The sequence below is a fragment of the Lonchura striata genome, chromosome Z (assembly GCF_046129695.1).
Source record: "Lonchura striata isolate bLonStr1 chromosome Z, bLonStr1.mat, whole genome shotgun sequence".
Classification (NCBI taxonomy): domain Eukaryota; kingdom Metazoa; phylum Chordata; class Aves; order Passeriformes; family Estrildidae; genus Lonchura; species Lonchura striata.
This window is the reverse complement of record NC_134642.1, coordinates 7696814-7723076: the sequence shown is the minus strand read 5'-3', so window position 1 is coordinate 7723076 and position 26263 is coordinate 7696814. Positions and strand designations below refer to the sequence as shown.

The window sequence follows — 26263 nt, the reverse complement described above, 5'->3', positions numbered from 1 at the left end:
TGAGGAAGTTGTTGTTAGGTAGGTTTTAAACTTTTATGCAATAATTTTATTTCAAAATGTGTCCTAGAGCATCCAGTTTTTCTTGTGTATGAAAATATCTGCAGTATTTATGATTTCTATTTTCTTCAGTAAAAATTCTGACCAAGACATTCCAAGGATAGGTGCAACAACCATTCCATATTCTACCTGGAAAAGACAAATAGTTTGCAACTATTCTCTAACAAAATACACAGAAAATAAGATGAAAGAACTGAAAGGAATCAGTGGAATACTTATAAAACAGAGATTAATCTAATGACAAATGCACTAAGATTGCCTGGGATTTTTCTGAGATATCTTTAATTTTTTCCATATAATTTTTTGTTAGTGGATATATCTTCAGAAGGAATATACCAATTTAAAAATGCTTCAATTATGATTAGAATAGGCAAGCTTTCTGTACTCCAGAAACTTTTTAAAAAGTCTTGGAAAATAACTGTTAAAAAATCCCAAAGATTCTAGAGGTTGACATCTGTAGCAAAACATGTTTAAAATTTATTTCCTTTAATAGCTGTTATGTTGACAGTGCAGTAAAGCGATATGCTGATAATAGAAAAATCATCCCTTTTGCAAATAATAACAGTAATGAGGCATTATTGTACAAGGGGATAAAGAAGAAAAGCATTTCATTCTGGATACTCTTTCCCCTTAGACAATATGGCCTTTGGCAAACTGTGATGTTACAGATCTTTAAACAGTGAAGTTTCCAAACAAAATATTGTGTAAAAAAGATTTGAAGAAGATATATTTATAATTAATGATGAAGCTCAGGAGAAGTCCAACAATGAAAGCAATTAGTATTTTCTAACCTGGAGAACAAGCTTTCTATAAACACAAAGAGTGAAGATTACCCCCATAAAGAAATCAAGTAATGAAGTAAAACAGGGTACATATACCATACTTGAAAATATTTCAGACTTTCAGATACCCTCAACCAAGATGTAAGCTATCTATCACAGATAGATTTGGGATGCAACATCAGTGGAAGTCTGTAGAGGCAGCCTTGCTACTATAACAATACAGCCCCAAATGCTTCCTTTCATAGTTCTCCTATCTTTTCAGTAGCCCATAAGTCAGCATTGCATAGAGTGAAGCAGCTGAATTGCAGTTGTTCTTTTAGTGTTTAGTGTGTGTGCTGTTTTTATACATTCACTGCTAGTTCTCTGATTAAGGCTTTAGCCTAAATATAGGGGGAAAGGGAAGGGCAGGTTTGGTCTTTGCAAAAGCCAAACCAAAGCTGTTTCAGTCCCAGGTCCCTTTTTTTCTGAGCCCTGAAAGTTAAAGCTTGGATGGCTTGGATAAGTGCTTCTAATTCTAGCCTGCTCCTATTTAAAACAAGAGGGAGGATGTGTTTTTAAGAAGCTAAAACTAGTATGGCCTGGAATGAAGTCTCTGAAGATGTTTAGGGAGGATTCAGATAAACAATTCCATTCCTCTCCCCACCCCTTATATCTCTCATTAATTTTTATCCTATCCCTTCCTTGCTTTCTATCTCTCAGATATTGTTTGCTTCCCCTCAATTTCCAATGGAGCTTGAAATTAGATTTCTTTTACCACCTTGCTAGTGAACAAAGATCTGAACCGCACATCCTGGTGAAAGTTAACTCCCAGACTGAGTCACTGAGTTATCTTCCACCTCTGTACCTGAATTGGCTGAAACCACACAAAAGAAATTACTGTGTGGTTCTGTGTCCAACTCACACCATCATTATTTGATTGTTGAAAGGATAACTCTGAGTTTAGTTGTACAGAAATAGAACCACCCAATTGTAATGGATTTAGTCTCCATTTATGACAGCAGAAATTGGGCCACACTGTTACTCAAGATAGAAACAGCACTCATTGTCACAATTTATAACTTCATCAGGAGTCAACTTGGGAGCTGCAAGCTGGCAGCAATAATTCATACATTGCTGCAAACTGTATTTTCATAATTTCTGTTGATACTGGCAAAGTACTTGTTTTAGCTTTCTGCATGTTGCAGTCATTAGTATAATATAACATAGCCACTCAGATATATTTAGGGGAAGGTAATTTTTATACAAATTATTATGTACTGGGAAGTTAAATAAACAACCAAGTTAAAGATATCAACAATCCCACTCCTTGATCCATGCCAAAGTGAATTTTAAACACTAGTTGGTTCAACTGAGGGAAAAGTCAAGCAGTGTGTGTATGTCAGTTGGAAGAGAGAGGACATTACATTTCCTTTTATTTGACTACTCACCTGGAATGCTACTCTTGAAAATGGCTAGATAACATCTGTAAAGCTATAAGTGCTCAAAGACTAGCTAGAACACACTTGGTCACTATACTATTAGCAAGATTACTCATCCTGTTCATAATAATGAAAATTTCTACTGAGACTTCACTGAGCAGAAAGTACAGTATCCTATTTATTAACAGCTCTTTGGAACACGTTTCCAAGGCACAAAAGGATGCTGACCTTGAAAATAGTATTTGGATGGAAGTAAATGTCCACAGTTTTAATTTTACAAGTTTGTAACCGTAAGAGTTACAAGACAAGTCACTTTTGAGAAGTACTCATCTTTTATGCTCATTAGATTGCAATCCAGCGATGACTGAACGTGATATTTAAACAGTAGTGTTTTTGCCAATGAGTTGCATGATCAACACGAACTGCTAATGTTTTCTATTCTAAACCTTCTCAAAATGTCAAGTGTTCTTGTCAGCTGAGTGGAAGTGGCATAAAAGTAACTTTTGAAGTTGTTGTTGATGAGATACCCTTGGGAAACTCAGTATATGTGCTGCAATGATATTCACAATATTCTCTAATCTCCCCTGCTGCAAAAGAATTTGGCTCCATTTCTTTTTCTCACATTTCTATTGATGGCAATGTAGCACAGTCTGGGTCTTCCTTCCAAAAAAGATACTGAGCATTCTTATTTTTATTTATATATTTATATATATTTATATATATTTAACACAGGTCTTGTGTCCTGAATTTTCTCAAGTGGCAAGAAAATAAAAACCTAAATCAAAGAAAATAGTTTTGAAAACCTAGACCTGAAAATAACCTCTGTTACAGCCCTTGTAATTCCAGCACTGTTAATTTTTAGGATTTTTTTACACAGCAGATCACTAGGACAGCAGAAAAAATCACAGTTTTCTGAGTCACACTGGCTATAGCAGATTCACAGATTTCTTCTGTGCCTTGGAATATCACAAAAAGGTAAGGAAACTGGTGCATTACCTAAGGTCCTTGCCAAGGATGGAAGACCTGGGTTCACTCCCTGCTACCCATGGTTATCATGTGTGAACCTATACAAGCCATACAGAACTATTTTAAATAACAAAATGAGGCAGAACTGTGATGTGCCTGTCCAGAGGTAGTGCAGCCTCAGTCAGGTGCCTCCAGAGCTCTTTTGGCTCTTGCAGGGCACAGTTGCCCCTCCTTGATTTCACCCCATTGCAGCAGGAAGAACCACAGGCTTCTAGGTTTTTGGGCCAAACTAGTGCTGATGATGTTTGCTACAACATTTACAGAAAAAGCCATGAATTAATTTGCTTCTAAAGTTGCAATAAAGTCAAGATCATTACTGACAATTTATTTCCAGTGCTGTGGGTTTCATGTGTTGCAGTTCAAATGTTTCTTGAAGTCCCCTTTTTGACTACCAAACAAAATTTTTTTACTCAAAGTATTTCCCAAAAATTTAGTTAGACAGGTGGAACTTTATGGACTACTAGCACAGGGACTGCACACTTGTGATCAGTGTTTGGTACTTTATTCACACATCAGAGAGTCACAGAATGGGTCAGGTCGGAAGGGACCATAGTGAGAAATTGGACTTGGTCCAATTTCTCCACTCAAGAAAGGCCATCCTAGAGCACATGGCACAGGACTGTGTCCAGAAGGTTCCTGAAGATATGAGATCTTTTCCTCAGAAGGTGCTGAAATGCCCTAAAGTCTCTGTTCACTTGTTGAAAAGCAGACTGGTCTTTTATGTTTTTGTTTCATGCACAAGTGTCTGATTACAATAATAGATAGTATTTTGGACAGGGAAACTCAGTTTTCAGTTTAAGCACACCACAGCAACTACAGTGGTGCAAAGCACAAGCATTTATAAAGATGAGTTTTTGTAAATGGTGCCTTATGGGTAAAGTGAAAATAATCATAATCTAAAAGCAGGGTAGAATGTGGTATGTATTTTTATTATTTGATTTTGTATCTGCATTTTTTCACTTGACCTGTAGCAAGCATTAGTTAGGATATCAGTTCCATTAAATAAACATTTCAGAATTTGAGTGCTTTCAAATTGCTAACTGCTCATTTGTGATCATTTAGTAACACTTGGTGATGATGTCTCTATCACAAGTAATTCATGTCTAAACTGGCTTTCACACTGCTGAAATGTAAAAGTTCAAGCATGCTGGTAGAACAAGTTGCCCTCCTAAGAACATTTCAGGGTCATTTCACATGTTTGATCACATCTGGCTTTGTAACTGTGACACTCCTGGATCTAAAAGCCTGTTTTTACCCAGGTAATATACAGCACTGCAGCCTCATTTGCATTTCATTCACAACCTTAGCAAGTGGGTTGAAAAATGCACAGGGATATTCAGCAGATCGGTTAACCCACATCCAGAGATATCCAGAATGTGGGTTATGTACAGGTAGCAGAGGTGGGGAGTACAGCTGCCACATCCAGGTCAATGAGATGCATCTGGGTTCTCACCCCTCCTTGCCTCAGCTGGCTTCCTCCGTAAACCGGCAACCCGGCCAGCTGGAGATGCTGCTCGCAGCTCAGCCTGCAAGGAGGGCACTTTCACTATTAGCCCAAACTGCTCACACAGTCCTGACAGCTGTAAAGACCAGCATTTTGCAATATTGACTCACTGCCATGAAGTATTAAATTAATCTTTAGAACATAAGGTAGGAGCTTTCTTAGCTACTAACAAGGACCACAAACTCCTCGACAAAGTACAGAAACATAAATGCAGCAAAAAACATCCTACCAGTATGAATTTTTAGCTGAAACATCAAAAGCCAGGGGACTGATTAGAAGCAAGAGGCTACTGTTTTTTGTATAAAGTAACTTTAATGCTTACAATTTTCAGGTGATTTATTTAATCTTCACACACATCCATAATGAAGGAAGGCAAAACAATTCTGTCTGTGCTACATGGGGATGACAAGGCAGTAAGAATACAGAATCTGCTCAAGACCAGCATGAGGAGTGTGGAATGCCTGGCTGCCAGCCCCATTCTCAAAATACAAAGTTCCTTTCTAGAGAGAGCAGCTGTTTGTTCTCTGACACTTATAGAGCATCTAAGATTATTTCCATTGACGTTAATAATTTGTGCAGTCCAGTGAGAACAAAATTGGGTCATAGATGTTTAAACTGGCCCAGTTTCACTGAAGACTCCTGGTAAACTCATGGTTACACACAAGTCTGTAATTATCAGGTTCATTTTGGAAAGCTGAGTGGCACAGGCGGAAGGCTGGGGCAATAATACAAAAGCTGTGCGCTCAGCTTTGTTCTGCCACAAGCATGGCCAGTTTTTAGCCAGGATAATTCCTGTAGCCTGAAATGAAGCTGAGGGTTGCATGCACCACATCCACATCCACACAGCATACAGGTTAAGGAACATTATCACTGAAATATTTTCTGAAGATTTAAATGTGTTAAAGGGTATCCTCCTATTCTGCCATTAAAGGTGTACACCTTCTGCAAGGAAAATCCAAGCATTTCCCCAGCCTGTGACTGATGCCGGCACCAGAGACATGAACGCACAATACCCTGGGCAAAAAGGCTTCCTCCAGGATCTATGAGCATCCATCTGCACTTCAGTTGTGTGATGGGCTTGTCCATCCCATGACAAAGATGGCACTGTCCAGGTTCCAGGGAAGGGCTAATAAGGGTGTATAGACAGGAGATTTGTCCCATCAAAGCAGGATCCAGATTTGAAGCCCACCCCCAGGTAGGATGTCTTTGTTATGCTCTAGTATCTTAGTGAGAATCTGGGCAAAATATAAGCATTTAAACTTTTCCACAACAAAGCTGAGGATATATATATTTTTTTAATTCTATGTTCACCAAAATTTGGTAATTTTAAAGCAGCAGAATTGCATTGAAGCTGGTGGACAATACCTTGTGGCTGTGAGAAAGACCTCAGTGTTTCTGAGTTCCATCAATTTCTGCACAAGCAGGACACAGAAGCCAGGAGCCATGAGCCACTGGCATTTTATATCAGGAATAGTAGCATTTAAATTAACATGCTCATTTCCATTGAAGAATTTAATCCTTATTACTTTTTTTTTTTTTTTGAGCAGTGGTAGGCAGAGTGAAAATGGATATCAATCTGACTGCTTATTACAAACTTTCTCCTGCTTTTTGTACCAAATTTGGCCCTTACTATACGTCTAGAGGGCACACTGAGACACCGTGGGCATTTCTCTGGGGAAATCCTGAGCTGTTGCATAGCATGCTGGACATCATTACTGTCACTGAAGAAATGCAGGTACCATGAAATGATAATTAAGCCTACCTAAGAATCCTAAAGTGTGTCAAACAGCTAACACTGAGTCTTGTGTAATAACCTACAATTAGCATGTAATGCCCAAGGCATTTGCACATTGACAACATGGTTTAATCCAGTAATAAAGTAGGCTAAAATGATTATTTTACCTAATAGTATTTTTAACAGAAGTGAAAATACAGAAAAGAAGCTACAGAAGCATATTGATTTCAGTTGTTTGTCTCTGACAACTCTGTATAGATTTTGTTATTTATGGTCCATTTTTTCAAAAAGGACCCAAGGCAAATGTAGAAATCCCCAGTTGTACGAAATGGATGGCTGTGCATCAAAATGAGGGATTTGCATGTTTAACTGCCCATATTTGTATCCTTCTATCCAGTTTGCTTATGCAAAGGCAAAGATTGTTATATTTATCAGTGCATAAATGAAAGGAGAAGAGATAAATGACCTGGTTTGCAGAGGTGCTGAGCACATGCAGTTTCCATTTATTTCAACTGGAGTGTGAAAAACAGGCCCTAAGTGACTGGCTCAAGCTCACACAATGCATGATTGTCAGTGCCAGGAAGAAAACCCAGAAATCCTTCCAGTCTAATCCTCCCAGTCTAAATCCTCCCCAGTCTAAACTCTAGACACAGTCTCTCCAAGAAATAAAAAAAAAAAAAAAAAAAAAAAAAAATCTGTCCAATAACCTGACCACACTTTTATTCCTATCTTAATTTGCTAAGAGAATTAAAAAAAATGGGACATGAAAAACTCCTGCTAATCTTTAATGACTAGCAAATAATGCCAAGTAGGGCAAGTAAATATGTGTGAAGCATTGCTCACACACCCATCAACTTGCATGTGTGTCACAGATGGTTTTAGTGATGAGCCAAAAAGAGAAGGAGAGAAAGGAAAAGGAAAACAAGTCCAGATAAAGAATAAGCTAGAAAGAGAGACAAAGATATTCTCTGTTATTAAAAAAAAAAAAACAAAACAGTTAAAAATGCTACAAAAACTAATGATTAAAAACAAAAATCACTATTCCCTTTCCTTGATAACGTGTGGGCTAATCTCTACATAAATAGAAATAACAGCCCTTTGAAATGGCAATGATTTGCTTGGAAAACATTCATTAAAAACGTCCTGCAATTATTGACTCTATCATTATTTCTTGGCAGCAGCTGAGTCTCACTGCATCTTGTGTTGTTTCTCCAATGAAAAGCAGAGCATTGTTTGGGAAAAAACCTACAAAAACAGAAACAAAAATAATCAGACCAAAAAAAAAAAAAACAAACAAAAAAAAAAAAACCCAAAAAACCCCCACAAGGACATTGTGTTTGAAATATGTGCTTGGTGACATGGAGCTGATTGCCCAAAGGAATCAGGATACATATATTTGTATTATTGTACACGTGAGTAGCTTGAATCATGTACTGCTCGCTCCCTTTGTTTGGATTATGCAGCTTGGCTGGGCAGCCATCCAAAAGATTCACATTAAATTCTAGCTATATTCAGCACAAAAGTCATCTAGCATCAGAGGATCAAAGTTACATCAACCAACAAGCACTAAGGAATTGATAAGCCACTAAAATTAGGTCATCTCCTAGCAGCTGCTTTTGATGGATGAAGTAGAATTTAGCCTCAGGTTTTCTATTTAAAGATCTGTTACAGCATCTTTTCCTGCAGCTACAATGAGAACACAACAAAGTATAATGCTTCTGATTAAATGTTAAATCATTACTCTTTACTCTTCTGATTGTGTCTGCCATGGCACAGATTTACAGCACATACTATTTGCAGCTTTCCTAGCCCTTTTAAAACTGACATTAAAACAGTCAGGATTTTTAATTCCTCAGTTGAAAAACCTAATAAATTATTTTTTAAGAATGTAGATAAAAATCTTTCAAAGCTGTTTACTTGCCACACTTAAAGAGACAGACTGTCATTTACTGGAACTGAAAATAGATATCTAAGCAATTATCCCACCACTGTGCCCTCTGGAAGAATCATCACATCACAAGGAACTATATGAATACAAAAGTGCATATCTGTGCATAAGTACATGGGGAGGCTAAGGAAATTCTTATGTTTTTAAGAATTTTATTTGTGTATGGATTTTGGGAAATGATTTCATGAATCTAATTAACACATACTTTTAAAAGTACTAGCTAGTGCACAGGTTATCTTTGGTCATTAGCGACCGGCATTTTAATTGCTAGAGTACAACATATACCCTACCAAGACATGCTTGTGGTGGTATCAGGGTAATACAAGTAGTGCCATCATTATCATCATTAGCATCAAAACCATGAAACAGCTTTAGAAGAGAGTTCAAAAGGAAATAAACAAGAAAAACCTGAATTAGTTTCAAATGCATAGAACCTGCCCTTGACCTGTTCAGAAGGTTAGCTGGCTGCAGCCTGTGTAAAGCACTGTTGTGTCATCATTTTACAAATGAAGCTAATGCAGGACTTCATTGTCAGGGTTTTCAATATCACATCTCTCATGTCTGTTAAAGTCACTAGAATCTTATTTAAATAACCTTGAGAAACAGGAAGGGAAAAGAAACTGCATCCGTATAGTGTGAAAAATGAAGCAAATAGTCATCTTCCTTTTCAAGTAAAAAAATGACAGGGGAGAAAGAATGAAAAATATAGTACATGACAATGCCACATAAGACACATAACTTTCTATGAATGTCAGACACATTCATGCTGCTCTAAAGCAGTCATCCTCTGTGTTCCCTTCTGCCAGCCTTGTAAGTGGGCTGTAACTGGGGAAGAGTCATAAGGGGTTGAAGCATGCTGTCGTTTCCATTCCAAATTTGGTGTGCCTGGTCTTTATTGCCTGCGAAAGCAACATTATGCACTGTAATTCAAAGTCTAGATCTAGTTTTTTCCAGCTACATACCTCTTCTTCAACAGAAAGCCTAAACTGGGGCAGGGGGGAAGAAGCGGGGAGGGGGGAATGTGTAATAATATGACTGGAGTAGACGACACATCTGAAACTTTTTCTCTTCAAGAAATAATCTTTACAGGAAAAATGTAAATTAGTTTAATTTATTAGTTCTGCTTAGTACTGTATTCTGCTTGGATCTCAAGCTAATCAGCTTTGTCTTTTGCTTGAGGCCCCAGAGAAAAAGCCAGCCAGGAAGGCAGCTTGTAGGTGCCTATCTGGCTCATGGAGTAGGACATCTGGTGAGATGGAGATGCTTTGATGCCACATACATTTCTGACAACCTCAGCTGAAGGCTGTCTGTCATAACATCTGCTGTCTTACTGCACTATGACCATGATATGCATTAAGCATATAACACCATGTAAATCTTGGGATTTCAGCTTTGACTGGCCTAAGCAGAAGCAGGACAAAAATGCCTCTTCTGTGCTCTAGCTGGCCTCCTTGGCATATTTTAGGATTATCATCCTTTCTGTTCATTAGTTTACTAACAGTTACCTCATCACCTCCTAAGAACTGTGTGCTTAAGGCAACACTGGCTAAAGGTCCCAGAAAGCAACAAGAGTTTGCTTACTTTGTGATATTGCATCTCTGCATTGATCTAAAGAAATAAACACAACGTTTTCTATTGTTAAATGATATATCCAACCCTTTCTCACTGAATAAACCCAGGTATTTCCAGTAAGTCCACAAAGTTTGTTTAACTGAGGATAGAAAAAAAGAATAATATTTTCAGGAGAAACCAATTATTGAATATTTCCTTCTTTCAAATTATTATTATTCTTGACAGTGACAAGCACACATAAATGACAATGGGAGTTTAGTTTACATAGTATACCGAGTCTGATGCTAATCTCAATGCAATGTTAACATTACTTAATCCATGGCCATATACTAAAACTTGATTGTTCCAAAATGGATCTGAGGCACTACTGAAAAATCCAATGGGCCAATTTATCATTTGACAGTTTGAAAAATTACTTTTTTTTATTATTGTTTAAAAAATCTTTCTTTTGACAGTTTCCTTTCCTAGGGTAACTTGCTTCAACAAATCATGTGATGATCAGAATTTGGGAAAAATCTAAGAAGGAAGAATAGCTGCCTTTCTCCTTTGTTCCATTACCAGCTTTATCCACTGTCAATATTCTTGAAAAGATAAATGGAGATAGAAATAAAACACCAGAAAAAAAATATAAAAAACAAAGTCAGTGCAGTAATTTCTCATATTTAGGGCATTTGTCTGGTATACTGAAGTTCCTGTTTTTTGATAAAATGCTGTGTTTTTAAATATTAGGTTGTCATTGTGATTGTGAGAAACTGTACTTTATTAAAATTAATGTGAGGAACTGAAAATAGATCAAATCACATTATTATGAGCTATAGTTCTATTCAACAGGTATGAAAGCTGTAATTGTGGTAGCTCTTCTTGCTTTACCACATATGGTTGCTATGCATTATGTTCCAAAACACAAATGCACAAAAGTCAGTAAGAAGAGTAAAATTGTGGTTACACATCTTATTAGATTAAAATATTTGCTTCTTTTCGGTCACTTTGCCTCTGCCCATGTCAGAAGAGTTGTGCCATCCTATCTGGATCTTCTTGGAAGGGCAATATGTCCTATTTCCACTTAAAGGTTGAGGGTTTGGCAAGGAACGTTCTGATCTTCTAAGAGTGAACAAACATTGTGCAAGATCTCATTACAGAGTTCCCAAGCTGCCAGCCTAAATTGCTTTACCAGGCAATCACTATTTCCTGGGTATGCTTATGTACCACAAGGAGCTTGATATTTATGCAGCTTGCAGTATGCAAGCATATGCATATAAAAATCAGCTACAAGAGGGGAAAAAGTGTTTATGGAAGAAGAGGTTGGTATATACACTGACACATTTTGATGGGTTACTAATATAAACAAGCCAAAGTAAAGATTAAGCTGACAGTATGAGGTTCAGTTTGTGGTCATGTGTGCTGAGGAACCAGCTGTGCCAGCTGTCGTTCAGAAAGTGTTCATGTTGTTTTCCATACCCATGAACTGCACTGGGGAAGAAAACAGTGAAAAGAATAATTAGACTCACAAAATCAAGCCCTTGAACCTGTGTAAATTAAGCAACAGGATTAAGGTTTTTCTCTGCCTCTTAATTGAGTCCCCCCACCATGCTCTCCAAGCTCAGTTCCCGTGGCCAAGTTCAGTTACACACTTCATACCTATAGACAAGTAAATAATATAAAACACAGTCAGATATTCTGCTGGAACCTTGCCTTTTTTCAGTGAATGGGCAGTTACTCAATACTTATGTTTGTCCTACTCATTCAGCATGAGATCTCAGGTGTCATTTGCTGCATGCTTTTCAAACCCTACAAGCAAAAGAGAAATTTTCTTTTTCTCAGGCTTTTATCTGGCTTTATAATATGTTCAAAGTGTTTCCTGTTTTGGTTTTTGGTGGGTTTTTTTCCCTTTAAATAAACCTGAATACATTTACTAAAAGTGTGATGTCATTAGTAGCATTTTTAGATGCACAAAAAGATGAGTTTCAGTGAAAAAAAAGTTAAATTTGTCTATACTGTAAGCTAATTTGTGTGGCCAGTTAGAGTTGCCAGCTCCAATTCTCAGTACTCAAGAGCACTCTATATTTGCCAAATATGATTCTCACTGCCATCAGTTTCTGCTCTGAGGGTTTAGTATTCCTGCATATCAGAGCAACACTTCTAAACATGGATATTCCTAAATCAAGAACCTACTGTTCTTCCCCAGCCATCTAGGTCCTTCTCTTCACCTGCTATTTCTGGCCTTTTCACTGATGCATTGCACCAAAGCTGCCATCTTCCCCTCCTACCAGGTCAGTACGACTTGGTTTGCAGCAAGGGTAGCATCTTTACTCTTGTGTCTAGTATTTAGCTCCAGATAACTGCTGACAGCAGCAATTTCAAGGGAAATTTGCAATGAAAAGTCTCCTCCCATGTGTGTATGTTCATGCATGTGTGTGTGTAGCAGAGGTGTCTGAAGTAGAAAATTATGATTTTCCCTTGTCTTTATCTAGCACCTTGTCTAAAAACCTTTGATCACATCTCTTTCTCTATCCTGCACTTTGTTGGTGGAGGTGTAGAACCCAGTTTGGGGTGCTCTACCCCTTTAGCCTTTCCACCACTGCTACCACAGAGGTTTGGGCTGGGGTTGCTTATCTCAGGCCAAGACCCAAAATTGTGAGTAGTTTAAAAGGTATAGTGAGAACAACAAGAAAAAAGAAGAATGTTCACTAAATAAAAAGGAAAAAAATTATCATACTCAGGAATTTATTTAAATCCAGAGCAGACTTCTACGTGCAGTGGTGGAAGATCCACATCTCAGAGCTGTAAAATCAAGTGGACAAAACCCATTTTATGTGTGTTTATAGTGGATGATTTGAACACATTGGACCAGATCTTTCCCAGTTAAGATTCCTAGAAATACAGCTTATTCTTGTTTTGCTGCCAGTAGCCCATGTAAGCTTCGCCTAGCTGAAGTGGTCAAAAAAGGTACATTCACAGCTACATCAAGGCCTTTCCAACTTACTTGAAATAGCAGTAATGAGTATACAAAATATTTTACTTCCATTTTCCTTGCCATATATAGCAATTAATCTGTCATTCATCAAATGTACACAAATTTCTTTTCATATGTAAATAGACCATTTGCTTCACAGCTCTAGCCAAACAGTTGTGCAGTTCTTTGTTAAGAAGATAATATATTTAATGACGGAGTGCCTTGTTTCCATTGTATGGAACAGGTGTTGTTTAATGGCACAGGCATTGTAACATTATATTCATTTATTAATATGAGTCCAACTAACACGTTGTAGAGACATGAATGTACTGGTCTCATGGTTAGGGTTAGTGGTTTCTTATGATGTGGTAAGTGTAGGATAGTGGCTTAGATTCAGACTGCAGAGAAGGAGGAGTTCATTATAACAAATCCAAGTGATGTGGCTGGTTTTGGCCCTTTTTCACTTTTGAAAAGCAGAGAATACATGAAAGACTTCATTGAAAATGTGCAAGTTATTCAGTGTGGTTAATTCTACATTGGCTTCGCTCCCACCTTCTTTCAAGACTTTGTATGTGAACATGCTTTTAGAAACAGCAAAACCAATCTGCAATGCATTTATGTTGCTTTTGGATACATGCATAATCCCTAGTATCCTATTTCATGAAGTAACCTGTCTTCAAATATGAGGGAAGAAGTCTATAGGTGATCCACTAAAGCCATTAAACAATACTTGCATGGATAGTGCAGCTACAGAAAGTCAGTCCTTTGTTCTTTTTCACACATGCTGCCACATTTTAAGAGTTTATGCTCTGAGTGTTTCTTACCTAAAATTGCTGCTCAGCCAACTGGCAAGGTAGCTACAGCTGCACAGGCAAATCAGGTGAATGAGTGAAGTAGCTAAAGTATCTGATTTTTCTTATTGTGTGAAATTACTCATGTAGTATCTGTTGGAGGGCTAGAATTGACAAATGCAGGTAAATGCCAGCAGTGTCCATTTGCTTTATGGAACTCAAATGCTCACTTCAGTTTGTTTGGACACATCTAATCTTTTTTCTCTAGTGCCTTGTGGTAACTTTGATGCCCTATAAGACCATTATGAAGTCCATTAAAGGTATTTTTTTTTTAACCTACCTTTTTGGAAACATTGCCTTTAAAAATCAAGGTATGTAATGAAGGGATTCTGTTATAGTAAAGTTAATAAATGTGACTAAATGCTCACCTCTCTACCTTCTAATATATGGCATACCTTAGTTTGTGTTTCATCTGGCAATTTAATAATCTTCATCATGTTATTTAGTATTTCATTTCCATCTATAATGCTAACGGGTCCTTTTAGAGCACTCTGTATATATCAGCCACAACCACTTTCCCCCAGTAAAGCAAATGACAGCATCCCATTAATGATTTTCATTGCAACTTTCTGAACTGAACTCCATCAGTTCCCCAAGTTTTACTTATAGTGAAGGATCAACAAGAGAACAAGGTAGCTGTGAAATAAAGTGCTAAAGTTATACAAATATTTTCTTCACTCTTCTCTTGAATTTTCTTCACATTTTTAAAAGCAACTGAAAAAATGACCACATGAAGTTGCCCAGCTTTTCTTCTTGCTTAAACTGAAAAGCCCTATTTTCTTCTCACTAACACAATTTTTGCAATATTCCTTCTCCATTTGCAGCTGAATTTTCTTTACATTTACAACTCAGTAAACAAGAGGAAAAACAGATTCATCATCTGCTTTCCAATTTTCTCCCATGGGGCTTGGGATCAAGGCATGGATTATTCAATTCCAGCAAGAGAAAAAATCACCTCTGTTCATGGTCAGTCACAAACTGGGGAGAGTGAAAATCTCCCATACATGATGATCCCTAAGCCTTGGAAGCTCAGCTGTTTGAAATTGCCATGGGAATGTAGGACAGGAAAAACATTTGGGACCTTTATCTGAGCCACTTCACAGAATTGGTTCTGTATGTTAAGTCAGTTGCAAACACTATGCCTTTGCTCTCAAACCAGCTCTGCCCCACATCCCACATCTCATCATATTTCATCCTCTTAACTCAGGCAACACCATCAATCTTCTTGTCCCTCTCATTTCCCTCTCTCTCCTCTGAAGACCTGATTTCTTCTATGAAAACAGGATTTACTGAGCCACCTCCCAAACCTACTGAAAGTTACAGAGAGCAGGGAGTCATCATTCAAGGGCACATTGGTTCATTTCGCACTGTAATAGTGACACGTGCTACAGATACTCATACGCGATAGGGGTTCCTGTCTTGGCCATGGCCAATGTGGACATTGTAGAAGCCACCCTGAAATAGAGCCTCTTCTCAAAGCAATCTGTCTGCCTAGCAAGTAGGACTAACTGGATTTGTTTTGAGTGGAGGCATGGGCAATTCGCCTACTGTTACAAAACATGACAGAAAACTGGGAGCAAATGCATCTTTTGGCTTCCAGACACAATATTGTATCTGACAAGCCATGTCAGACTGTTCTACTTAAATAGTTTGTAACCAAATTATTAACCAGAATGAATTCTATAACAAGATGGGAAAAGTAGCCAGCAGCCAGCTGTGACAGACCACACAGCCTTCCTAGAATCTTGGCTGCTGCTCATCCCTCTGAGGACACAGACCACAGCACAGCATTGATCACACAGGTTTCATTCTTAGCTCTTCTTTTTATTAATACCTCAGTTTTGTCACCTGCCACCAGACACCTCAGGACAGCTTTCTTAAGTATTCCTGTCATGTAAATCAAATTTTAAAAAACCATGCTCTCCAGGGTGAAACTGACAGCACAGACAGATTTACCTACCAAATCACTCTGCAACCTGGGCTTCAAAAGGAGAGGCAGCAGGAACAGTTAAATCCATACACGGCCCTGAGTGGACATTGCTCAGACATCTTTGCTACACAGACTTCAAGGCTACAGTATGATAGCTTTATACCTGAACTGGAACCAGAGTGGGCAAAGTAGGTCTCCTATCTCTCCCATGGTAAAAATAGGGTAAAACTTTCAACAGCGTCCTCTGTACTGGCTGTCCTGTGAAATGCAAACATAACACCTCACATGCCAGCTAGAGACACATGAGGTATCGCACTCAATTTTTCACAGAGTACGCTTCTACCCACATCAGGAGATCACACTGTTATCTGCAGCAAGCACTTTTCTTAACTGATGGAAAAATAATTTGATGTTGGCCAAGAGAAACACTATTTCTCTACACAGGAAAATGAAAATAATATCTTCTTAAATGGACAGAAATAAATCTCTGATTGATAGAAAAAGCAAACCAATTCTGTCACAGCTCTGCATCTGTCAGTGATATTGGCCAACTTACCCTGAATTGTCAGTAATATAGCTAAGAGCAAATTCTGACCAGTACCTATGTTGCATTTTATCTTTCTATAAAAAGAATTACTAGCATGCAAAGTGACAGCAAATCACAGCAGCATGAAAATAGCAAAGCAGGTAGGTAGAGAAGACAGGTGATATAAGGTTTTCCAGAAATAATTGTCCCTGAACAATACAAGTTTCTGTGCAAAAACTTTCTAGTGGGAAGATCAGTATCTTTCAACTATTATTTTGAGAGCACTACTCTTCCTTAATAGAAAAAACTATTAATATTGCCCTGAAGCACTTAAGTGACAATAAAGGCCTTACAGTATTTTAAGAAGAAATTCTCTGTCTCCAAATCTGTGTTTTCCACCCTAAAAGGAATAATATTATTAAAAATAATCAGTACAAACTTTCTTTTAGGAAATTTCTAATGCTTTTTCTTCAAAGGTTTATGAAGACTAAAGAAGGCTTAAGCATCTGTGTAGTGAATCTAGAGCCTATACAGCTGAGGGAGATGCAGTAATCAGTGAAAGTGTAATTCCCTCTTTCTAAACATTTGACTGTGCCTGAAGTGATGTGACATATATGGGTACAACGCAGCTGTTGCATGGTCTCAGGCAGAATGCAAGGGAGAGTCAAGTCATATGGGTGCTAATGTGATGTCACTAAACATAGCTATCATTAAATTATTTTTAAAGTTTTAACACGGAAACATGATACTACTAGCCAACAGTTACTGGACAGACCAGCTTGGGGGACCTGCTAGCACCATAATTCAGGACATAGACAGTCAAGACATTGCATACAAATCTTAAAATAAGCAATAAGCAGGGTAGAATTCCAGAATTATTTTTAAAAACAATTTCATAACATTCTCCATCATGCAGCTACTCAGTGCTTCAGGACACTCCCTGGTAACTGCTGTGGTCTTGCTATCATGATCTCATCTTGAATTGTCATTACATAATGAGCTAAAAAAAAGTATCTTGTTAATAGTACATCAACTCCCTTTACATTCTAAACAGAAAATGCACTCACAATTTATAGATATTAGTCAATGTGTTTTCTTCCATCAACTCCCTAAAAATCAGCTTGCTAGTGACCTCATGCGATTTAAATTTTCTTCTTTGCCTGTTGACAGCTGCTGGGTGGCATCGAAGCTACAATGGATCAGAATGGAGCAAATGGCACAGCAAGAATTTCTACAGCAGCACTGCATGAGGCACATTTAGCAAGGAAACTCAGAGAAGAGATTGTGCTGTGCCAGCATGTGGTATGAGTGCTAGTAGGTAACAGGACTCCAGAGCAGAAGGGTTTCCTTGCAACACCTACCATTACCTGGAGCTACTGTGATGTCGTATTGTGAGAACACTACTTAAGAAATACAGCCTTTTTTTTAGTGATAGTAATCATGTTTACTCATTCTCACACTACAGCCTTCTAGTTAATGAGCTAATATATTCCTCAAATTATGCAACACTCCCATAAGATTTTTCAGATTACAAATGGATTTTTTTTCTAGGCACTATATTGCCATGTAGCCCCAAATTATCAACTGACCTGCATTAATTCAGAACTTCTTAAAAGTCATTATGCAACATAGCAACAGAGGTACAGGAGCAGAGGTTAGTCATTACCAAGCCCCTAATTGAAGTGACAGCACTAAAAGCACATTAGGGAAGAATTTCAAAAGGTTACACCTACAGTGTCTAAGTAAAGAACGTAAATGAAGTGTTAATTGAAAGTCAGAGAAGTAACAAGTTATGAAAATAAGATAGTAAGAGTTACAGAGGAGAGACTCTGCTGATTGAAGAGAAATTATTTATAAGGCCAACTGCTGTAATTTGTATAAAAAACCCTCCAGGAGGGTTTTCAAATCAGACAATTTGATATTACCTCATCAAATCAGACAATTTGATATTACCTCATCTATGTTGAAATTGCCACCATGAGAGTTAATTCCTAAAGATGCTAAATCCATACACTGGGTAACTCACCAGGGAAGGCTGACCGTGCCTGACATTTAGGATAAAATGCCATGAGGTTGCACGGTCCTTTTCATTTGCCCTCTGTACTCCTCCATTACTGCCTGCTGGTGATATGTTCAGAAGGAAACCTGAGCTGCCCTCAACAGTAATGAAGTGCCATTGTGTTTTAACAGCATGCTTAACTTACATGTTTCAGTATTATTTTTGGCAGCCATGTGATAGAACCCAAAAACTCTGTGTGTGTGCATGCGCAAGTACGTTAAATTCAATTCACATGAGCAGCAGGCATAATTCTGTCCCAGAAATGAATGTAATATCAAGGCTTAAGTTTTTCTAAAAGTGTTTTATCCTATCTGATTCTTATTTGGGCAAAGAGAAATCTGCTTGTCCTGCTGGGAGACACAGCAGCACTTTGCAGTAGTACATCTCCCTTCCCTCCCACCCCAGCCTTTAGCATTTTCCCAGTACTGCTGCACTCCCATATACAAATTAACCACAGTAGTGAAAGCAAATCTAGTCCTTGCCTCATGTCTCCTCTACCCCAGGACCCAGATTAGTCTACAATGGATTACTGGGCTTCAACATAGAGCTTCAGTGCTGCAGTAGGACTGAAGCAGTGCTCTGAGGATAAGGGTAATGCCATTTCTAATGCAAATAAATGTTGTTTGCAAACCCATTTGCATTAATGCTGAGAAACCCAAGCTGTCAATAAGTTTTCATCCAGGCAGGGCAGCATCTGAATAAAAAACATGGAGTGTCTCCCATGATCACTCCTCTGCATAGTCTCAGAGTGTCGTTCACACGATGGATAGGTCAGGAAAGAACAGCAGTATGAAAAAGCATTAACTATCAGCTGCCGTATCTAAGGCAGGTGAATGGAGCAGGATACTATGGACAACCCCAAGTTAACTTCAAACAAAGCCAACTCAGGCATCAGGCTGCTTTGGGCCACACCACCTGGACCTCTCTGCAGGCTTCTTTGCAATCCTTCTTCAGCAGCATCGCCTCATTTCTGGCAAAAACAAAACAACCAGTGACATTTGGAAGATGTTTTGCTTGTCATGACAACACAAACAACAGCCTTTGTGGATGGCAAGAGATTGCTGGACTTGAACAGGCAAGGCTCTCCTCTTGCAATAGCAACAGGTGATTTAAAGAACCCAAAGAGCAACATAAAAGGCAGGAATGGGGAGCAGTGATAGCTCCAGAGCCTTTGGGAAGGAGAATATTTGACATGGCTAGACATATGGTGGATGAAGATGTGTGTAAGCTGCTGGCCACATTGGCCTGGACCAGGGCAGTGACTGTCCTCTTATACTCAGTACTGATGAGACCACACCTTGAATCCTGTGTTCAGTTTTGGACCACTCACTACAAGAAGGACATCGAGATGCTGAAGATTGTCCAGAAGGGCAGTTGAGTTGTGTAGGGTCTGGAACAGAAGTCCTGTGAGCTGAGAGAGAGCTCTGTTGTTTAGCCTGGAGAAAAGAAGGCTCAGGGGAGAATTTATGCTGTCTACACCTGCCTAAAAGGAGGTTGTGACAAGGTGGGGGTCAGCCTCTTTCACAGATTTTAAGTGGCAGGCTGAAAGGAAACAGCATCAACTTGCACCTCAGTTTGGGGAGGGATTGCATATGGGATAAAATGTACTCAGCAAAGGGCTGAATACATTCAAATCACCACCAACCCTGAAGGTATTAAAAAGATGTGTAGATGTGGTGCTTAGGGGTACAATATACTAGTGGGCTTAGCAGTGTTAGAGCTGTGTTTGGGCTTGATACTCTTAAGGGTCTTTTCCAGCCCAAGTGGTTAAACAATTCCAAACTACCTAAACGTCCATGTGCTGTTCCTGGTTATTGCTGATTCATTTGGTGCAATTGTGCAAGTCTAAACTCTGTGAAGAAAGTGTTTCAGATTCTTCCCTCTGAAAGCAGAATAATGTTTACTTAGCAGAGTAAACCTCAGAAACACCAAAAGACTGTCCTGCACTTTGAAGCTCACAGATACCTTTTTTTTTTCACAAGTCATTACCTTTTTTTCCTGCAACTGTTTTCCATATGAAAATGAAATGATTCCATGAACACTGAAATGAAATCTGGCTACTAATGGAGCTCAAACCTTTGTCCCTTCAGATTTCTTTCCCCAGTCACCTGTGCACAAACCTGCCTTATCAGTCCTCACTGTGTTCCTTTATGAACAAAACTGTGTGTACTGTTCCATGGAGGCCCATGCTGACTGCTGAAAATTTCTTAATCTGCCTTCCCTTCTGCAGAGGCACTGCCACTCTTCTAGAGAGAAAGTAGTTTCTACAAATTTAGTCAAAATATAATTATTGCACACACTCATCAAATTCAGCTGAAGACTGACCAAATTCAGAAGCTGCTTGTGAGGGTAAATAGCAGACAGACAGACAGATCATAAAGAAAGATTGTGTAAGCACAATTTTCTTATGAAACCAAGCTACAGTAGAATTAAGAGATTCAACATGATGCTCCACAAGGACTGTAATTCGTTCACCTTAGACAATTATACACTAACATTTTTCATTTCACAGAGCAACACAAAATATTACACAGGAAAAAGAAGAGCTGATCCCTCATTATAGTTGTTCTAGGGGTCATGAACCTCATTATGGGTTTTGCAAGCAAATATAAAAAGATTAACTACTGCATTGAAGAATTTCACTTAGAGTTAAAACCTACAGAAAGGTGAATAACTGGGATTTGGATTTATCATAAAATCACTATAAGGCTAAGCTACATATTTTAACAAACGAAAATACCAATGAATCACAGACACAAGAATACTAGTCACCCTTCTAAATTTCAGCAGATACAGCATAGTTTTCCTTACAAACAGTCATGTCAATATACCTTAATGTGGTTCACACAGCTGAGCTCCATTCTGCGGCTGCTTTGCAGAGGTGTACGTGCTTTACATTTTGGTATTATGCATACTTCACTCTACAATGTGTGAGCTTTCTGTTTAATTTAAGTTCCTCATTCCATTTGTGGTTGCCATCAAAGTATTTACCCTTGTTTAAAACTCACAGAACTGAAGAGTTACCTCAACAATATTGAAGCCTATGCCTTCCTGATGACCTGCATCCAGACATTTTAAATCAACAAACAATGTCTTTTCCCTGACCCTTTTGAGCTTTTGTTCAAAAGTTTGAAGGCTGCTTACTGACAAGTGATTTGTTTCCATTAGAACATGCCTCATTCCAGCCATCCGTGACCATTTTGTACTTAGGGGTTTATAACCAGCACGTCTCAACATTCCTAAAATCCCAGAGAGGATCTGAAAATAGAATAAGAAATGAGCATTTAAATTAAAAGCAACAGCACTTGCATGAAGCTGCCAGGTTTTTATGGTAGATAGTGTCTTTTTGCCCACCCCCCACTCTCTCTACTCCCCCTTTTTCTCAGGGTAGTAAGCCATGTTTTCCATAATATTTTGCAATGCCACCTAGGGTTACATTCCCTCTATTTATAGGGGCCTGTTTTAAAGTGAAACAGGTGTCAGATTGAATGAGGCTGTTGTCAGCATATAAGTCCTCTTAGGAGGGGATGGGAGGTTTACTACTTTCTGTACTTGGGGAATTTACAGTCTGATCACTAATCTCTCTGCAGGGCTCAGCAGGAGGAGGGGGAAAGGCAGAAGAGCAGTGGAAGGAAAGGTTAGCTTTCTGCTGGAACTATGCACTGCTGCCTCTCCCTCAGATTCATGCAACCAGACCTTTGCTTTTTTCATGTGCTGAAACTGATCTGAGTGTTTGTAAAAGGGGCCAGACAGACAGCCTGTCCTGAGGAATAAAATCCTTCCAACAGACATGAAACAGGCAGAACTCAGCTAAGAACAGGGCCACTGAAGACCCCTGTCCCATCTGTATCCCACCCACCCCTTTCTGTTGATTACACCTGGCACCAGCTGTAGGGAATAAAGATCAGCATAATGCCTCCACACCTCTCCATCTCATGCCACCTTTGCCATTATTATTTCCTGAACAGCAATCCATTAACATCACAATTGGGAATGCTGCAAGGACACAGAACACTGTGCTAATAGTGTGTAGCAGTAAATTCCAGCATAGAGTCCCTGGGACACTGCTCAGAGTCAGACCAAGGCAATGAGTATGTCACATCAAGGGGGTGGCATGGGAAGATGAGGTAACACTTAAAAAATAGTTAAGAGAAAAGAAGTCACAGCTTGTTGCTCACCTTCATTTTGCAGGATGACCATGCTTATTGCCAAGACCACTAAGACATCTGACACAGACCAGCAGCAGTTCATCAATTGTTGAAACTATTAATCAATACCTATATCAAAACCAAGACTCTGGAACATGCTGGACATGCTACAGTGGCAAGGAAAAGAGTTGCTACTTCTTCATCCAAACTGCAGGTGTCAACCTGGCACAAAAGTCAGACAGCTGACATGAGGAAGGAGAATGGAACACGAGAAAGCATGACTGGCTTTTTTTGCTTAGAACATTTAATGCAGCAATGAGGGCCTTTTCAGCACTGAATAGAAAGCAGGTCTTTGAGAAGTGCAAGAACGAGAATCTCACAAATGGCATCAGTCTGTAGGGAGAACCTGACAGATGTGCAGCATCAATGCCAGAAGCATGGTGTGCATCATGAAGACTGGAAGCAGACCTGCCAGGGTGAAGATAGTGTGGAAAGGCAACAACAGAGACTATTTGATGACACTGGTGGCAATGATTTAGAGGCATCTTGGACTTACCTGGCATCACCAGCATACCAGCATGGCCATATGATGTACGTTTTTTAAAGTATTCACAGGTATTCATCAGTAGTTGGAAGCTAACAGCTTCCATAACACCTGAAACAGAGAGGATCTTTAAGTATTCCTCTCACAGATTTTTCTTGAATGTGGGTTAGGCCACCATACTGATTTCCATTGCAAGAAAGTAATCTGTAGTTCTTGGAAAGACATAAGTCACATAAAACTGCCATATTTATCCAAGGAACAAGGCGTTAAGGCAAGTGGATTTACATGTGCAAAAATCCCAGTTCAGCATGTGTTTGTGGATTTACTGTGATTCATCAGTCATTCATGCTAATTTGCTATACAAATAACAATGTACATTTTAAATTTAGTATTTGTACTTGGAGTTATCACTACTGTATAACTCATTATGGTATTTGTGGTTTCTGTTGTGTACTTATTTATGAGCACGTGGGGTTTAAATATAATGAAAATCACAAAATTATGAAAAAATAATTACAAAAATATGAAAATCCCATTGCACAGAAATGCAGTGAGACTCTTGCAGAACTATTTAGTTTTGTTTATTAAGCAAGGAAACAAACTCTGAAAATAACAAAGAAAAAATAGCACATAACTTCATGGAAAATGGGACTGGGAGAAAACACACAAATATTTAAGTACAAAAGGTTACATTTTCAGAAGAGCTCACCAGCTTCCATTCCTGAAAATGAACACCAGACTCATTGGATGCTGAATGCTGTCAAAAATCTAACCACTTCACTGAAGAGCCTAACTGGGAGCTGAACTGTATTTGTAATCTGATCCCATATGGGAGATGTGGCGTACCAAATTCTTTGGAAAGAACTAGATCTTATCACTACCATTCCTGAATTAATAGAACACAGTTGATAGAGCACTTTGTGCAACATAAGTAATTTTAATAACAAATTTACATACAGCAAAAACTAACAAGCAAAAAAAAAATTGCTGAAGAATCTAAGAGGTTTTAGCAGGCTGTTCTTACATTTGATAGGGAACTTCAAAACAGGCAGCTGGAAAAATCCCTATGTGCTCAGAGACCCTGGGCACAACTTCACTGGACTTTGCTCTACCCAAACCTCCAGGGCTTCTGTCTTTTCTTATGCACAAAAGCAGAGAGAGAGTGCTGGGGTCTATTAAAACTGCCATGGCTCTCTTGCCTGCTGCACTGTCTTCCAAGGGGTAGTGAAACCATTTCTTCCATTCCACCATCTCTAAAGCTCTTGTGCCCAACCCCTCCCTCACAGAAGGGTTCAGGTGTGCAGCACGTCCATATGCATATCTGTTTATGTATATATACAGATGAAAATACAAAAGCTGAGAACTTGCAGACAGGTTATCCAGAGGGGATTACAAAGCCATTGCTTCCACTCCCTGAAAAATGTTTGGGTCTTGAATTAAGATATAACAATGGAAATGCTTTCCAGGCAAGGTCTGCTACCAGTCTCCTGCATCCCTTCAGCTTTTGTCAGACCTCATACCTCTAAGGAAATGCTCATATCTTGAATTACAGGAAACAGAGATGAAAATCACTGTAATATTTCTTGTCCTTCTTAGGTTCTTATCCCTAATATTCTTTGCAATTGACCACTTCAAAATTATCACTTTCTCTATCAATCTCAGTAAATCTGCTACCTGCTAGCTATAGCTCTTTGTTTTGCTCTACTCTCCTACAGATTCAGTTCATCTTGCTTTTTTTTTTTTTCCTCAGATCACAGTTCTTTCAATTATTGCTGCAAAACATCCTTCCTGTCTACAGCATCACACAATTCTGCGTTATATTTTCATTGTGTGACAGGCCTGCATTCTTGAGGGTCACCAAATCTGCATTTGAAAATTCCTTGATGGCTAGAGCAGAAGCTTGTATGCCACTCCTTGTAATGTAAAGGTAACAAAATAGTAAAAGCATCACTGTGCAGCAGGAACATCACATTCACCTTTCAAACAGTTTGCGACCCTTATGGAGTTAATTTACATTAACATAAATATTCCATTAGTAGAAATGTTTATAACATACTTCCCTCTCAAGAGGCATTCTGCAACAAGATTCTTCAACCACTTATGTTTAACTAATGTGTATCACATTTGAATAATATAAAAAGACAACTGAGTTAAGTGATTGAATGCCTGGAGAAAACCAATGTTAATTTCCACTAAAAGCAAAGCATATTCCCTTCATTTTGCTGCTTAATTACTGCAGTATTTGGCCCACAAATAAAAAAAAATGGTTCAAGAAGTGTCCAATAATAGCTTGCTGAAGCTTATTTTTGCCCTCCCACATACCTCTGAAAAGGATTTTCCATATGCATTATTTCAAGCCTATTCCTGTGACCCAGAGCAAGGCTGGTAAGGTTGAATACTTGGTTTCCAATGTGTTGTTGATGTAATCTGATAACCTTGCAGGAACTTGGCATGGGGCGGCTTCTGCATCACAGGCTACACTAGTGCCAAAAATCCACCCAAAGTGGAAATACGGAAAACAATCCTCTTCTCAATTCTGATAGGATATTCTCCATGGTTCTATGGAATTTTTCCAAAGAAGCTTTATAAGCAAACTGTAGCAATGAACTTATCCCCATGCTATTCTGCTACTGCAACTTGTTGGCCATGCACTTTCAAAAACAATAGCAAAGACTTCTCAAGGTAGTTGGTTAAGATGAATGACATACTGTTTCACATAAATTTCAACTCACTGATATTTAAAATAGACTGGGTTTGTTTTCCAGCCATATAAAAAGCAATATTAAAAAAAAAAAAACATTAAGATGAAGTGAAGGCAAAGGCAAGTCAGTAAGTAAAGAATGTATTAAAAAGCTTAGCCACCCTTCTAGTTTATACAGAAAAAACATATCACTTGCAAAGTTCAGGCAAGCTCAGAAGAAACTCATGGCCATGAGCAAGATCACTCCTTTGACTTTGGTAAGATGAAGGCAATTTACTTTATCTGGAATAAAGCAGTGTACTGACATCTTGCATCATTGCTCAGTGAGGTTCTAACCCAGATTTCTACTTCAGGCATCTGGAAATTTATCGTAAGAGTCACTTAAAGTATAATTATTCCTACTTTATCATGGTTATAGAAATTTAACTTGTTTTTTATGAACTTCTCTGAAATTTCTAAAACCCAGTTGCTAAAATTTAGCTCTAGAGACTGGTTTTCAAGCAGTCAGA

At 38.5% G+C, this 26263-nt stretch overlaps 2 long non-coding RNA genes across 3 annotated transcripts in view; one reads left to right on the top strand and one right to left on the bottom strand.

The window, feature by feature from the left end:
• Positions 1-22602, top strand: part of LOC110470626 (uncharacterized) — a 30303-nt gene extending 7701 nt beyond the window's left edge. The window contains exons 2-3 of one of the 2 annotated variants that reach the window (XR_013341683.1): positions 17473-17604; positions 22553-22602. This is a non-coding gene — a long non-coding RNA (uncharacterized LOC110470626). Of the gene's footprint in view, positions 1-17472; positions 17741-22552 lie in introns of those variants that run through there. The other variant, XR_002465458.2, reaches the window with a different exon arrangement.
• On the bottom strand, positions 21608-25421 carry LOC110470627 (uncharacterized). The gene is made up of 3 exons (XR_002465459.1): positions 25376-25421; positions 22540-22731; positions 21608-21619 (listed from the first exon to the last, which is right to left on the bottom strand). It is a non-coding gene; the product is annotated as an uncharacterized LOC110470627 (long non-coding RNA).
• Between the last annotated feature and the right edge of the window lie 842 nt (positions 25422-26263).